General features: G+C 38.5%; 1 long non-coding RNA gene across 1 annotated transcript in view; it reads left to right on the top strand.

The window, feature by feature from the left end:
• LOC150082789 (uncharacterized) overlaps positions 1 to 15,719 on the top strand; it is a 33,692-nt gene continuing 17,973 nt past the window's right edge. Inside the window, exons 1-2 of the long non-coding RNA XR_016547142.1 lie at positions 1 to 111; positions 508 to 619. This is a non-coding gene — a long non-coding RNA (uncharacterized LOC150082789). The remainder of the gene's footprint in view (positions 112 to 507; positions 620 to 15,719) is intronic.

Below are 15,719 nucleotides of genomic sequence, written 5' to 3'. Positions count from 1 at the left end.
GGCACTAGTCGATGTGTTAGCGTTTAACTTCAGTACCTTTTTTAATGTCTGTGTATCAAATGAAGTGATGTCCTCATAAACATCGTTAAAGTTTTATGCAGTTATTCTTTGGTAATAAAAATATGCCAAATTAGTTTTGTATATTGCTATATAACATCATTATTATCATAGAAGTGGAATATAACATATCTAGCAGCGTATAGTCAAAGAGCACGTTATATCTGTACGTTCACAGTAATACTACTGTGTGTTTATGTCGATGATATGCCGGTGTTTCCCATTGCGGACGTGTGGCAAGCGTAATTTTTTTCCCCACACCGTTGTAGTTTATATATTTATTTTGTTTTATTAATTTTTTTATCCTTATTAAAAAAAAAAAAAAACTCGAATACTGGTTTTTGAGATTGACTCTGAGCCGGTGAGATCAAGTCCTTTCATGGCTGTCTCAGTTACAATAAAATCACAATTTAGTTAAATAATATGCAACAACCTTTAATTATTTTGCAGGTTATTTATGGAATTCCACCGTTAACAGTGCTGAAGTTTCAAAATTTCTCGGATAATTTCGATTGAAGCCAACGCGCATTTCCTTACTAAGCAGACTGCAAAGGCTCAACAGGTACGTCTTTATTTCGCAGTTCTTTGAATTTGTGCTGAACCGTATAAAGAATATGAATATTCGGTGTCAAGCTGGGAAACACATTGAAATGATCTTAATAGAACTAAAAATAATCCCACATTATAGTGGCACATGCCACTGTCACCAGCTGAGCCCTGGTGCAACATTTCCTTATTTGCTATCTTTTAACTTTTGTATCCCCATGAGTCAAGGGCCCAGGTGCAGCTGCATCATAGGATAATTATAAATTATTGGTTTAAATAGACCATGATTAGCTCATAAGAATAAACTACATTTGTAGTATAAAGGCATCAATTTAATTGTATCTCATATTGTGACTACCTTCACGAGTTACCATGTATTGCACTACCTCGAATAAGTAACACTTACTAATAGAGAAAACTATTGTTACTTATTCGCAGCGGGCACCACCACCACCCAGATGGTACCATTTCAAGTCTTGTTGGCCTATCGTCGTTGGGTGGGCAGGTACCCTGGTGTTGCAGTCATGCCAACCCAGTTGTAAGGTGATTCCACAATATGAGAGATACCAAAAGGTGTACAGAATAATACTGTAATAAAAATATAAATGCACTTATATTTTATCACAGTGCATTTATATTTTTATCATAGGATAATACACCACTGCCTCATTGCATGCTTTCTTACTCTTCATTTCATTTTTAGCACAGTATGTTTTTCATTTTACAATCTTGATTTACTATAGATTTATTATTTGTTAAAATTCATTTAAACGTGTGTATTTATTTATTTTTATTTTTTGCTTTATTTTAGATATTTTTAAGGTATTTTATGTTTGGACAACTTTGATGCATCCTTTTATTTTTGGTCTCAGTTAACTCTGCGTTGCTATTTGTGGCTGTATCACTACATGTCATTTTGGCCCTTGCTTTGTAGACTATTAGTGCAGTGTTTCTGCTCTTAATGAATATATTGGCTAGCCTTGTTTTTGTCTTCAAGATATTGTGCTGTTATGGGTGACAACTTGTTTGAGATATTTGGTAAATAAATGAACGTTGATCATTAGTGTATGACAGCGCTATCATAGTGCTGTCATACACTAATGATCAATTAGTTTTTTTGTTTTAATGCTTTTTATGTTTAAATTAATTTAAGTATTTTTTTTTTAAGTTGAAATAAAGCATTTGCACCAACTGATAGGTTTTTCATGATTTTCATTAAAAGTAATTTTGTTGGCAAAATTAAATGCTTCCCTTTTAGAGAGTATATTTCTAGGAGAATATAGTGTCTAGGATATTTGAGGATGGCTATGGTTTTCTTTTTGGCCACCATAAGGATAACCTTATTATTTGTATAATCAATAATAATTATTAAGTAGTATTAAAATTATGTAGGTTAAGGCAAATTAATGAAAGAGAGCCCAGTTTATTAAATCAGCATCAATCTTTAAATAAAAAAAAAACTTTCCTGGTTTCATCCAAGTATCCTCCCAATCCTTCCTTAAATTTACATAAGATCTGTAGTTCTACAGGAATAGGTGATAATATGTTCCAGCAGTTAATGGTCCTTTTGCAAAAATAGAAATTTTTTTATATCCAGTCTATATTTATCCTTCCATAATTTAAGTACACCTCTTCTGCTTTGTGACATCTGCAAAAAAAGTAAAAAAAAAGTCCCATTATTTTATTTACCCAAGTCTTTCAAAGCTTTAGTACCTTGATTGGGTTGGCAGTGCTTAAATGAGTAGCATGCATAGCCACATGTAAGGAGATTGCAGGTTTAAGCCCATATGCTGCCGCAAAAATTGCATAGCCAACTGTAACTGTGGCATCAAAGTCCTGATTGTCCTTAATTCAATATGTATATAGTCACAGAATGATGACTCTATACTATTATTAGTATTGGCAATATGATGCACAGAACCAAATTTTTTACTGCCCCAGGCAAAAAAAGTACCACTTCATTAGCATTTTTTTTTTTTTAGCATTAGCAAGGGCACACGATGCAAGAAAGCAAGCTTATATAGCATCAGCCAAAAAAAAAAAAAAAAAAAAACCCCTTATTTCACCCATCCCCTTGCTCCAAATGTTTGTCAAGTTCTGCCTTGAATCTATTTAACCTATCAACTTCTACAACGACAGATGGAAGTTCGTTCCAGCAATCAACCACCCGCTGGCTAAAGGCAAACTTCGGCACATCTATCCTACAACCATCTTTCCTCAATTTCAATTTATGCCCTCTCAGATGATTATTCTGAGCAAGAGGAAGAATCCCATCAGCATTGAGCATGCTCAAACCATTCTAGGCTTTATACATCTCAATCAGATCACCTCGCAGGTGCCGACCGGACTAGCCGGGTGAGTAAAGTGCCTGCTTGGCAACCCAAAGGTCGCGGGTTCGATTCCCGCTTCGGGCTTGGATCAAAGTACTGCAATAACGTTGGGCGGTGCATTATGGCCACAGAAGCCTATGCGCCAACAACTACCAAAAAAAAAAAAAAAAAAAACCCGCAGGTGCCTAGTCTCCAGACACTGTAATTTGCAAAACTTAAGCCTTTCTTTGTGGCACCACCGTAGCCAGGTGGCCAGGAGCAGCAGTGCATAGCACGTGCTTCTTGATTAAACCGGGGTTTGAGCCCGTGAGCCACCAAATACGGAGGATGCGGAAAGGTCAGGGAATGGCCACCACATATTCCCGGAGCAATATGGCCTTAGTTGCTAATGCTCCTAAAAACCAAATAACAACAACCACCTTTCTTCGTAAGAGCAACCCTTTGTTCTGTTCACTAATCTTGTTGCTCTTCTCTGTACTCGTTCCAACAGTTCTTAAAATGAGGCCTCCAGACCTGTATATAGTACTCAAGGTGTGGCCTGACCATTGCTTTATTCAAGGGGATAATCACCTCCTTATCCCTGCTAGAAAAATTCCTGTATATCATTGACAAGACACCATGAGCTACTCTTGCAGACTGTCTGCACTGCTCAAAAACCTTCATATCTGCCTGCACAATCACCCCCAGGTTCTTTTCATTCTTTACCACTGTCAGTGTGGTACCACAGAGTTGATACGTTACTCTGAGATTACTGCTTCCCATATGTAGTACTTTACATTTGTCAATGTTAAACTTCATTTGCCACCTCTCAGCCCACCTGCTCAACTTTTCTAGATCCTTTTGCAGCAGTGTACTGTCATTAGTGTCATTAACAACCCAGCCAACCTTCGTATCGTCTGCAAACTTGGACATTAAGCCTGATATACCATCATCAATATCATTTATAAATTATAAATACAGAAAACAACAATGGACCCAACACTGAACCCTGAGGGACTCCACTAATAACATTAGTCCATGAAGAGCAGTGTCCATTGATTACCACTCTCTGTCTTCTCCCACTCAACCATCCCTTTATCCATAGCAGCAATTTGCCTCCAGTGCCACACTGCTCCAAATTGTGCAGCAGTCTTCCATGTGCAACAGTATCAAAGGCCTTTCTAAGATCCAAATATATGATATCAAAGTTATTCTTTGCATCCAGTCCCTTTGTGACTACATCATAGTATCCAATCAAATTAGCCAGACAAGACTTCCCTTTAACAAACCCATGCTGTGTCTGAGCTATAACTGAAGTCTTGTCTAGATGATCCTGTAATGTTTCTTTAACTAGTGCCTACATTAATTTCCCTGGAACAGAAGTTAAACAGGTCTGTAATTACCTGTGTCTCACTTTGATCCTCCTTTGTGGATTCGGGTCACATGTGCACATCTCCAGTCCATGGGTACCTCCCTGAGTCCAGGGAAGCACTCATAATTATGGCTAAGGGTGTGCTTACTTCCTTTACCGCCTCCTTTAATATAACTGGATAGATTCCATCCACCCCAGGTGCCTTATGTTTATCTTCAACAATTTCTCCTTCACTTTACTCTCAGTTATTACAAGATTATCTAGCTTACTCACAGAGATGAATACACCTCTGGCATTCCCCTCCCCGATTAACTCCTCATGTGTGAATGTAGATGCAAAATATTCATTTAGTTTGTTAGCTACCTGAGCAGGATCATCAACAGTTGAACCATCAATATCAAGTGGACCAATCTGATTCATCCCCTTCCTTCTAGAGTTAACATAAGTAAAGATCTCTTTGTTGTTGTTTTTCTTTGCATCCTTTGCCAAAGATTTCTCGTAATCTGCCTTCGCCTGATAAACCGCTTTTGTAACTTGGTTACAGACCAACTTATATCTATCATAGGCTTCTGTGTCACATGTTAATTTATATGCATCCCATGCATTTTTCTCTGTCATATGTCTAATTAGTTCATCTGACATCCATTTAGGCCTAAATCTTGAACAATATTTCTTTGTTGGTATGAAAAGCCTAGTAGCTTCCAAATTTAATTCTTTGAATGCTTCCCATTTTAAATTTGCTGTTGGTAACATCATCAGTTGGTCCCACGGTATAGAATTTAACTACTGTCTCAGACCACCGTAGTCACCTTTATGAAAGAAAAAACCCTTCCCTTTACCCTCGATGGTAGTTACTTCTTTGAGTAAATCCCACTTCAGCACACTGTGATCACTGCCACCTAGTGGTTCCTTTATCTGCAGATTCTTGAGACATGAAGAAGCATTACTGATAATCAGATCAAGAGTATTACTCCCTCTAGTTGCCTCCCAAACATGCTGCTGTAGAAAACAATCATGTGACCAACAATCATGTAGTGTGACCAACAATCATGCTGCTGTAGAAAACAATCATGTAGTGTGTGACCAACCTACAAATTCCAGTCAATATCCGGAAAATTAAAATCCTCCATTATAAGACACACTGATTTACTGACTCACTCTATTTCTCTGCACAATTGCTCTGATTATACTCATCAGATTCATTTGGCCTATAACACACACTTACTCTCATTTTTCCTTTCCCAGTGCTTATGTCACACCAACAGACTCATCATTGTATTGTCAACCAACATCAATTGGATGCACTTCCTTACATTTTGTGTTTCTTAATTAATAGCATAAGCTCTCCTCCCTTTCTGTCCTGTCTATCCTTTCTGTACACATTGTACTCCCCAAATTCCAGTTCTGCACTGCTTATGTCTGCGTGACACCATGTCTCTGTTATCTCAACAATATCTGCCTTTGATGTCTTGACTAGCACTTCAAGCTCATCAAATTTGTTAACTATAGTCTTAGCATTGATGTACATGCAAGTATACATGCACCTGTTTCTACTCTTAGTTACCCTAACACAGCCCATGTATTTACTTGTTCCACTCTGACTCCCAGCAGTCCTGGAAATCCCCATTGCTTTGCTTTCCAGGCTGCTGCTCAATTGCATTTTAATAGAAGTAGTGCAAGAATCACTTTTACCTCTGCCATCGGCTACTGTTAATCTATTAGTCCGTGTATCCCACAAGCTAGCAGTTTTCCGACCCATCTAACTCTGCCTCGATAGCATCAGCAAATATTCTTGCACCCTTTCTATTTAAGTGTATCCCATCCCTGTAGACGCAGTCTCTCCTGTTAACAAGCACAGACCAGGCTGAGAAAAAGTTTACCCCTTGAGCCTTGCACAATCTCTCCAGGGCCGAATTGATTGACAAGGCTCTCATTATATACTCTCTCCTATCGTGTCTGTGCAGATTTGCAGACACTTTCAAATTCAACCCTAACTCGCAGCTTTTTTTCAACATTGACTTGTACTCGTTGAGTAATTCTGCCAGTCTCCTACTCTTAATATCATTAGTGCCAACGTGTAGAACAATATCACCCTTTGTGCCCTTAAAAGATGATATCTGCTCAACTACGTCATCAACCTTTGCCCCTGGCAGACATACCCTGGTCCTGTTCCACTTGGGAATGGTCACTTCCCACCAGGGAATGGTCAGTTGTCCATTCCCTCCAATAATTTGCCAAAACATTCAAACAACCCACTTTTACAGCACCGGATAGTAGTAGTTTATTCCAACAATCATTTGCTGTTTGGGTGAATGCAAATTTCTGCATACCTATTCTGCAACTATCATTTTTCGGTTTAAATTTGGGCCCCCTTGTGTGTTTGTCATCTCAGAAAGGGTTAAGTAAACTAAATGCCCTCAGCATTTAATTTACTTAATCCTTTTAAAGCCTTATACACTTCAGTTAGGTCACTGTGGTTGTGCAGATGTCTAGTTTACAGATGGAAATTACAGAATCCCAGTAATGTAAGAATATCCTTTTGTGCCCCCAACTAATTTGTTGCCCTTGTCTGCATCCTTTACAATAGATCAGTTTCCTTCATAAAATGAGGTTTCCAAACCTGTTATGGAGTATTCCAGATGTGGGATTATCATTGTCTTAAACAATGGGATAATCATCCCTTTTTCCCTGCTTTCAAAATTTCTGTATATCATTGACAGAACCTCATGCACTACTCAGATTATGTGGACTATACAATTATCCTTCAATCGTTTTCACTAACTTCAGTTTGATACTATCCAGATGGTATGTTATTCCAGAATTACTGCTACCCAAATGCAGTACCTTGCATTTATCCATCTGCTTAGTTTAACTAGATCTTAAAGTAGCATACCCTAATTCCTGTCATTAACTGGTGTACCTACCTACCTTTGTATAATTAGCAAACTAGTATATCAAGGTTGAAAAATCTACATCAATATTACTAATAAATATTGATTAAATAGTGGTTGTAAATGGCCACTGCTATTTGCAACCACTCTTTTGCCTTATACCACTTATAATCATTTAACTATCCCACTTAACCAACCTTTTATATGTTGTAGTAACTGTGGATAAAGGGTTTGTTAAATGTTGGTCAACTAATACTACATTGATTGCTTCAATTTGTGCAAAAGTCATACATGTACAGTATCAAATACTGTAACTAAAATCTATATATATTATGTCAAAATTATTCTTTGTCCATTTCCTTTGTGATCACCTCATAGTGACTAATTACATTGGTCAAGAATAGAATGACCGCCCTTTAATGAATCCATGCTGTTAGTATCCTGTGGCTCCACTCCTATCAAGATGATCTTGCATTACTTTTCTAACTATTGATTCCCATATTTTCTCTGGCATGGAGGTCAAACTCACATTTGAACTCATGGAGTTCAAATGTAGTTACCCACTTCACTCTTTGAACCGCCTTTGTGAATAGGAAATATACACTGTGCTGCCACTTTATTAGGTACACCCTACTGTGCACACAAATGGTTAGTCCCACAACGTTGCAAGTCACATGACCACAGTTGTGGATATAAATGCAGCAGGAACATCCTTTCTAGTATCAGTTAAGCATACAAACCGTAGTAAGAATGGGGAAAAGGAGTGATCTAATGGACTTCGAACGTGGCATGGTAGTAGGTGCAAGACGTGCTGGACAAAGCATCTCTAAAACGGCATTTCTCCTGAACTTTTCACGCACCACAGCTTCAAGGGTGTATCGAGAATGGTGCAACGAACAGAAAACATCCTCTCAACAGCACTCCTGTGGAAGAAAATCGCTTGTTGATGAGAGAGGTCAGAGGAGGATGGCTACGATTGTGCAAGCAGACAGACAGGCCACAATGTCACACATCATGTCAGAATCCAACCTTGGTGTGCAGAACAAAATATCTCAATGGACCACTACTCACACTTTGTTGCGAATGGGCTACAACAGCCGATGGCCACATTGCGTACCTTTGTTATCAATGAAGAACAAGAGAGCACGCCTCCTGTGGGCACAGCAACACCAGCACTGGACTATCAAGGATTGGAAAACAGTTGCTTGGTCTGACGAGTCGAAGTTCCTGGTGCATCATGTTGATGGAAGGCTCGGAATTTGGCGAAAACAGCATGAATCCATGGACCCGTCATGTCTGACGACTACTGTGCAAGGTGGTGGGGTCAGTGTTATGGTGTGGGGAATGTTTTCTTGGCACACGTTGGGTCCATTGATACTCATAGATTCACGTCTGAATGCCACATCGTTGCTGACCAAGGGCATCCGTTCATGTTGACAGTTTGTCCTCACTCAGATGGTTACTTCCAGCAGGATAATGCACCGGTGCACAAAGTCCGAATCACTATGGAATGGTTCCAGGAACATGACAATGACTTTTCTTTGCTACAGTGGCCTGCTCAGTCCCTGGGTCTGAATCCTATTGAACATCTTTGGGATGAGCTGGAAAGGGCTGTTCACTGCAGGCCTACACCTCCGTCGAATCTCAAGGAACTGCGTGACACACTCATGTCTGCATGGTACTCCATTCCTGCACAACATTTTAACCTTCTTGTATAATCTATGCCTAGACGAATTCGGGCTGTTTTGAAGGCTAAAGGAGGCTCAACACACTACTAGGTAGGTGTACCTAATAAAGTGGCAGCACAGTGTATTTGTATATTTCCAATCTGTAGAGAATTCTCTTAAATCTAAGAATGTTCTCATTATTATAGCTAAAGATTTAACTATTTCTTTTGCAGCTTTTTTTAATAAAATTTGATAGATTCCATCAGCCCTCGGTGCTTTGTTTTTTTAGTGAAGCAGTTTTCCCTCTTCCTTTCCATTCTTATAAAATCATTTTTTAACTCCTAATCAGTATTAGATAGATTTCTGCTAATTCTTTCTCTAAAAAGTTGTGTGAATGTAGATGCAAATATTTATTCAGTTTCTCAGAAATCTATAGGATCATCAGTTGTATATTATATTTATATATGATATATATGTTATTTATTTAGATTTATATCTGGCGGAACCAATGTGATTCAACCTTTGTCTTTTAGTATTACTGTAAGCAAATAATTCTCTACTACTTTCATTTGCATTCTTAGCCAGTGACATCTTATTAGCATTAGTAGAGGCATATGATGCAAGAAAGCATGCTTATGCAATGCTAAAAGTACACCTTGACTTGAGAGATGCAATCAGAAGGAGACTTAATTTGTAAGTCAAAACTGGAAATTATTCCATAACAATACTCTTGCTAATTGTGGAACAATTTCTGAATAGCTTTTAACAATGTAATAAATAAATAAATAAATTAAAAATTTCATAAGGGGGGTCTAATATTTTATTCCTTCTATTTCCTACATTACTGCAGTAACTAACAACCCATCTATTGACTGTTTCATGTAACTAGAAACAGGATGGTCACCCATCCTGTTTTTAGTTACATGGCTGGCTGGTTGGGCACTGCACAAGCTCACAGTCTTTTATTGAGTATCAGTTCACATGTACATTCATCGGCTACTCTGCATATTGTGTGCAGGCTTCCTGCCTCCTCTGCCTGAGATCAGCTTAAAACTTCCTCCAGTCTTCAAAAAGATTTGAGCCCAGGCTACACCAACCAAGTGAAAAGTGGTGAACTGCCATACTGTCATTGGGAAGGGGATGGCAAAACAGAAAAAACTAAGCTTCAAATCATATAAAAACTAAGCTTACTGAGAAAGTGTTCCATCGTAAAATTTCATGGGGTAGGGTCTAATATTTTATTTCTTCTATTTCCTTTGCTACTGCAGTAACTGGCAACTCTCATTACTGTTTCATGTGTTTCAAACACAGCATGTAGATCTAATGTAAATAATAGAGGGCATTACACAGGAAACAGACTATACATGAATTGGAATGGAATATGTAACACTATATTTCACTATAAACTAAACAATTTATTACCAGTGGCAAATTTCAAGAAGTCATACATTCCCAGCATGACCAAAATTATTCACCCTGATGATGGGGATATCTGAATAAATTCTTTTAACAGAACTATGCTGGATATTGATTTCATCGGCAAGCTGAAAAACTCACATACGATAAGCAGTTATTTTAAAAATGGAAATATGTTCTTGTTTATACTCCAGCACAACCACCAGGTCAGTGGTGTTTACAATATATCAATCAATACAAATGTTAATCATATTTAGCAGACACGAGCTTGAACCTGGTCCACTCAACGAGCATGTGCTACTGCACTCGCACTCCTGACCACTTGGCTATATCAGGCACAATATTTTTATTATAATATTTTAATTATTATTTACTAAAGCATGCAAGCATCAAATTCTGCTAGTTCTGGAGAATTCGGTTACAGAAACAACGTTGAAGGAAGTGTATGGTGCCCCCCCCCACTTCTAGGGTGCTTCAGTAGTAGAGTAAGGATTAAATCCTAACAGCATTAACAAGAGTTGAGAGGTTGTATGATATCATCATTAAAATGGAGGCAGCTGGAGAAATTAAAATTAAATATTTCTTATTGTAATTGCTAAGTAATCCTTAAAGAAGACTGCAACAAGTATAGATTTTGTCAATATTCTGTACCACAGAATTTTAATACAGGACCAATGTAGTGAGTGACTGATTGAGGATCTGAAGATAATGATTCACTAGTTTTCAAAAACAATTACAAGAGAACTAGCCCTACCTGCCACATCTTAGGTTATATTGCTCACTGGCTGCAATAGTGGCATAACTCAAAAATTGTAATTCTGAGATAATCGATGAGAAAAATATGGCTTTTAAAATTAGTTTGTTTAGAATTGAAGAAATTATGTGATTGTTGAAATATATTGTGATTCATCTCAACATACCCAGTGGTACTTAAAATTGATCAACATTCCCTTATGGGTAACCAGAATACTCAAAAATTTAACCCCCCTTTTGAGTTGTGCCACTATTGCACCAACAAATACTCAATTTGTGACTTGAGTCTCCTAAAGATGGAAAGTAATTAGGATGAAGAACAAAAAAAAAAAAAAAACTTTAAACAAGAGCTTTATTTATATTCATAAACTCAGGAACATGTATGAACTACATTTTAATCTTTGAGAACATAATTGTGATAAAGCATAAATAAGAACAAGAAGTTAGTATGTAATTATTGGTGTATAAACAAGCAAAATGGAAGAATTTAGTCATTCTTAGAAAAATTTAATCCTTCCGTAAATTAACTTTTAGACTTATTAGTTAGTTATTTTTGGTTTTTAGGAGCATTAGCAACTAAGGCCACATTGCTCCGGGAATATGCGGTGGTCATTCCCTGACCTTTCTGCATCCTCCGTATTTGGTGGTGACGCTTTAGACTTATAAAAGCCGGCATGACATTTGGGAATTGTGTTATTGTTCACCATACAGTGGAGTTCACTGTGCTGCTTTTTTGAAATCGGATTGGAACTCTTGTAGACTTTTATCAATTCGAAATCTACAAATGACTCCAAAGGTTTTCTTATTTTACTAGCGTTAACATTAACTGATTTATAATCATCCTGTTTGTATGATGTTTTATAAAAGAAAAAGTATAAATGGTGCTTTTCTACTTTAAAGATAGCAGTGTCATTGAAGTTTAATTTTACTTCATCGGTATTTTCATTATATTTTATAGAAGTGCGTTGGGCCAAATCTTTTAGGCCATAAAAATTGCAATGACTCATCTCTGTCACCTGAAAAGGTTTCCTGTCTTTCTGGCAGTTCTAGCTAACATAACATATTGTGATGGGACGAATACAGGACCAGACTTTAGCGATCTTTTAATATTTTTTTATAAAAATGAGTGTGCACAGTCACCCTCATTTTACATATGACCTACAACAAGAAATTTGTGGGTAGTGGTGCTGATTCGAAAGTTTGTCGCAGCATACAAATAGGTTGTTATAATAAATTTTGAGTAAAATAGTGGCGTGGCTTGATTTGATTTGATTTTGATTTTTGTGGTGCAAAACCAGCAAGGTTATAGTGTGCCAGGAAAACGTTAAAATATAAAAAGATAAGACTGGTAACTTTTAAAAAGGCTACTTCTTCGAAAACTGCATATATATACAGACATATCAATAAATAAAATCAGAACAATGATAAAAGCAAATTGTATATTTCATATGCGTGTATATATATTAATCGATTTTAAAAACTGCTGACACATTGTCATTGTTATTTAAAATCTGACTGAGTGTATATGGCTCAGTCAGATGGGTAAAAGCGGTAAAACGAGCATTTCTAAAACTGGTACAATCACATAAAATATGTTGAACGGATAAAATGGTGTCGCATTGTTTGCACATAGGAGGGTCATCAGCCCTCAGCAAAAAGGAGTGTGTCACATGACAGTGTCCTATGCGGAGTCGAGCAAGAACAACTTCCTCTTTGCGATCCCTGCATAAGCTGGACTGCCAAGGATGGATCACAGGCTAAATCCGACATAGTTTGTTTGTAGTAACCAGGCGATGCCACAAATCTTGCCACTGAGATTGTAAGTTACTACAGATCGCTTGCCTGTAGTCTGTATAGGGGACTAATGGGTGAAGATTATCCGTCAGGGTTGCCGATTTGGCTGCAGTGTCAGCCAAATTATTTCCTCTAATCAGGATGTGACTGGGGATCCAGCAGAATCGGATATCGAATCCACTTGCATAGAGGCTGTATATTATCTGCTGAATTTGGGACAGGGTTGGATGATTAGTGTGTGACACCGCTGATAAAGCCTATAGTGCACTCACTGAATCGGCATATATAATATACCGTTGGTATCGGTGTTTTCTTTCGTGATCTACAGCTAACTCTATAGCATGCAGCTCTGCAGTGCAAATGCAGTCAAGGGGTATCTGCTCTGATATGGTATTATCTGGAAAAACAGCAGCAGATCCCACATATGATTCTGATTTCAAGCCATCTGTGTAAACTGGCAAGAAGTCAGAATGTTCTGCATGATGTTGTGAATAGAGCTGAAGGTAGACAGAAGACGAAGTATTGGACTTTGTCGCAATCCTGAGTGAGAAGTCACACACTGGTATTTGCGCATACCAAGGTGGAGGGGGGCTGCATTAGTGATTGAGCAACCTTGTCTACCGAGATGTTAAGCTCATTGAGTAGCTCTTGAACACGGATGCTGAATAGTGATCCATCATGTGTTATAAAGATTTTTCTCATCGTGTCTCAAAAACGGATGTCCACGTGGGGTGATCTGGCAGGGATTTCAGCTTGAAGGCATATTGTAGAGACAACTGCATTCGTTGAAGCAACAAGGATGGTTCATTTGCTTCGGCATAAAGGCTTTGGACTGGCAAAGTTCTAAATGCACCTGTAGCAATACGAATGGCTTGATGATGAATGGGGTCAAGTCAATGAACAGCACTATTTCTGGCAGAAGCATACACCTGAGACCCATAATCTAATTTTGAGCGTACTAGTGCACAGTATAAATGGAGTAGAGTGCAACGGTCCACACCCCAAGAGATAGAAGAGAGAGAGCAGAGAATGTTAAGCCCTCTCGTGCACTTTGTGCGTAGGTGATGAATATGTTGGGACAAATGTCAGCTTTTTTGTCAAAAATGAGTCCCGTGAATTTCGTCTCTGATACAACTGGAATGGTGCTTTGTCCAAGTCGTAATTCAGGCTCAGGGTGGAGGTTACATTTGCGACAAAAATGGATGCAAACAGTCTTCTCCGGTTAGAACCTGAAACCATTGGCCGTGGCCCAGGAGTTGAGACGGTCAATAGCTTGTTGCAGTTGTCTCTCAATAACCCTCATATTGCATGATTGAGAAAATATGCTGAAGTCATCGATGTAGAGTGCACTGTTTATAGTTGGAGGAAGTTGTTCAGAAATAATTTATTTTAATGACAAAAAGCGTGACACTTAAGACAGATCCTTGTGGTACCCCCTCCTCTTGGCAAAAGGACCGGGAAAGGGTGGATCCTACATGAACTTGGAAATAACGGCAAGATAAAAAATTTTTAATAAAACCGGGACGGTGACCTCTTAAACCGCGGTTGTAAAGGTCTTTTAAAATACCAAATCTCCAAGTTGTGTCGTACGCTTTTTCCATGTCAAAGAAGATGGACACCAAGTGTTCTCTTTTTAGGAAAGCATCTCGGATAGATGTTTCCAGTCTAATTAAGTGGTCCAGTGTGAACCTGTTTCTTCGGAAGTCGCACTGAAAGGTGGAGAGAAGGTCGTTCGATTCTAAATACCATAAGAGACGAGCATTGACCATTCTCTCCAATATTTTGCACAGACAGCTGGTCAGAGCAATAGGACGATAGTTTTTTTGAGATTTAGGATCCTTTCCTGGCTTGGCAAAAGCAAGAATAGTTGCCTTGTGCCAGGTATCTGGAAAATGCTCTTCAAGAAAGATTCTGTTGTACAGGAAGAGCAGACAGTCCATGGATTCTGGTGAAAGATGTTTGATCATTTCATAATGGATATTGTCTGGTCCAACAGCGGTAGCCTTTGTATGGGCAAGTGCTGTTTTCAGCTCATGGATGGTAAATGGCCCATTATATGGGTGGGAACCCTGTGATGTGAATTTAAGGGCCTGTTTTTTCAGTGTTGTGTTTTAAGACCAGAAACTCTGGGGAGTAGGATGATGTTGCAGAGATGTTAGAAAATGTTTCCCCAAGAGCATTGGCTATTGCAGTAGAGTCTGCAATAGTATATCCATTATATTCAAGGACCGATGAGTGGTGTGCTGTGTATTTTCTCTTCATTTTCTGGATTTTTTCCCAGACCACCTTAGTGCTGGTCATCTGGGTGATGGATGATGTGAAACGGATCCACGATTCCTTTTGACTCTGACAGCGGATGTAGTGTGCTTCGGCTCGTGCACGTTTAAAGGCTAATAAGTTGACCTTGGTAGGATATCATCAAAATATCCCCCAAGCTTTATTTTGAGCCTTTTTGGCTGCTGTGCATTCTGGATTCCACCATGGTTTTGGAAAGGGAGGAAACCGCGTGGATGTTTTTGGAATTGTAGTTGCAGCTGCATGGACAATATTTTCTGTTATGTACGTAACTGCATCATTGATAGGCTTCTGACTGACTGCAGAGTTGTCAAACTTTGCCAGGTGTTGAAAGGCACTCCAGTCAGCCTGATTAATCTTCCACCATGGTAACCTGACAGGAAGACAAGGTCTCCAGTAATTAAGGTGGTTATCACAGGGAAGTGATCACTTCCATACGGGTTCCCCTCTACTTCCCAAGTAAGTGAAGGGAGAAGAGAAGGGGAGCTGATAGAAAGATCAATGGCAGAAAATGTACGGGTAGGCATGTGGAAAAAGGTGTTTGTTCCCACATTAAAAAGGGAGAGGTCACTGTCAATGAGCATACACACTATGACTCGTCCCCTTCTATTAATGCTAG

The sequence above is a fragment of the Mastigoproctus giganteus genome, chromosome 7, assembly GCF_048544385.1.
Source record: "Mastigoproctus giganteus isolate SK-2022 chromosome 7, ASM4854438v1, whole genome shotgun sequence".
Classification (NCBI taxonomy): domain Eukaryota; kingdom Metazoa; phylum Arthropoda; class Arachnida; order Uropygi; family Thelyphonidae; genus Mastigoproctus; species Mastigoproctus giganteus.
This window is presented reverse-complemented; position numbering and strand designations above follow the sequence as displayed.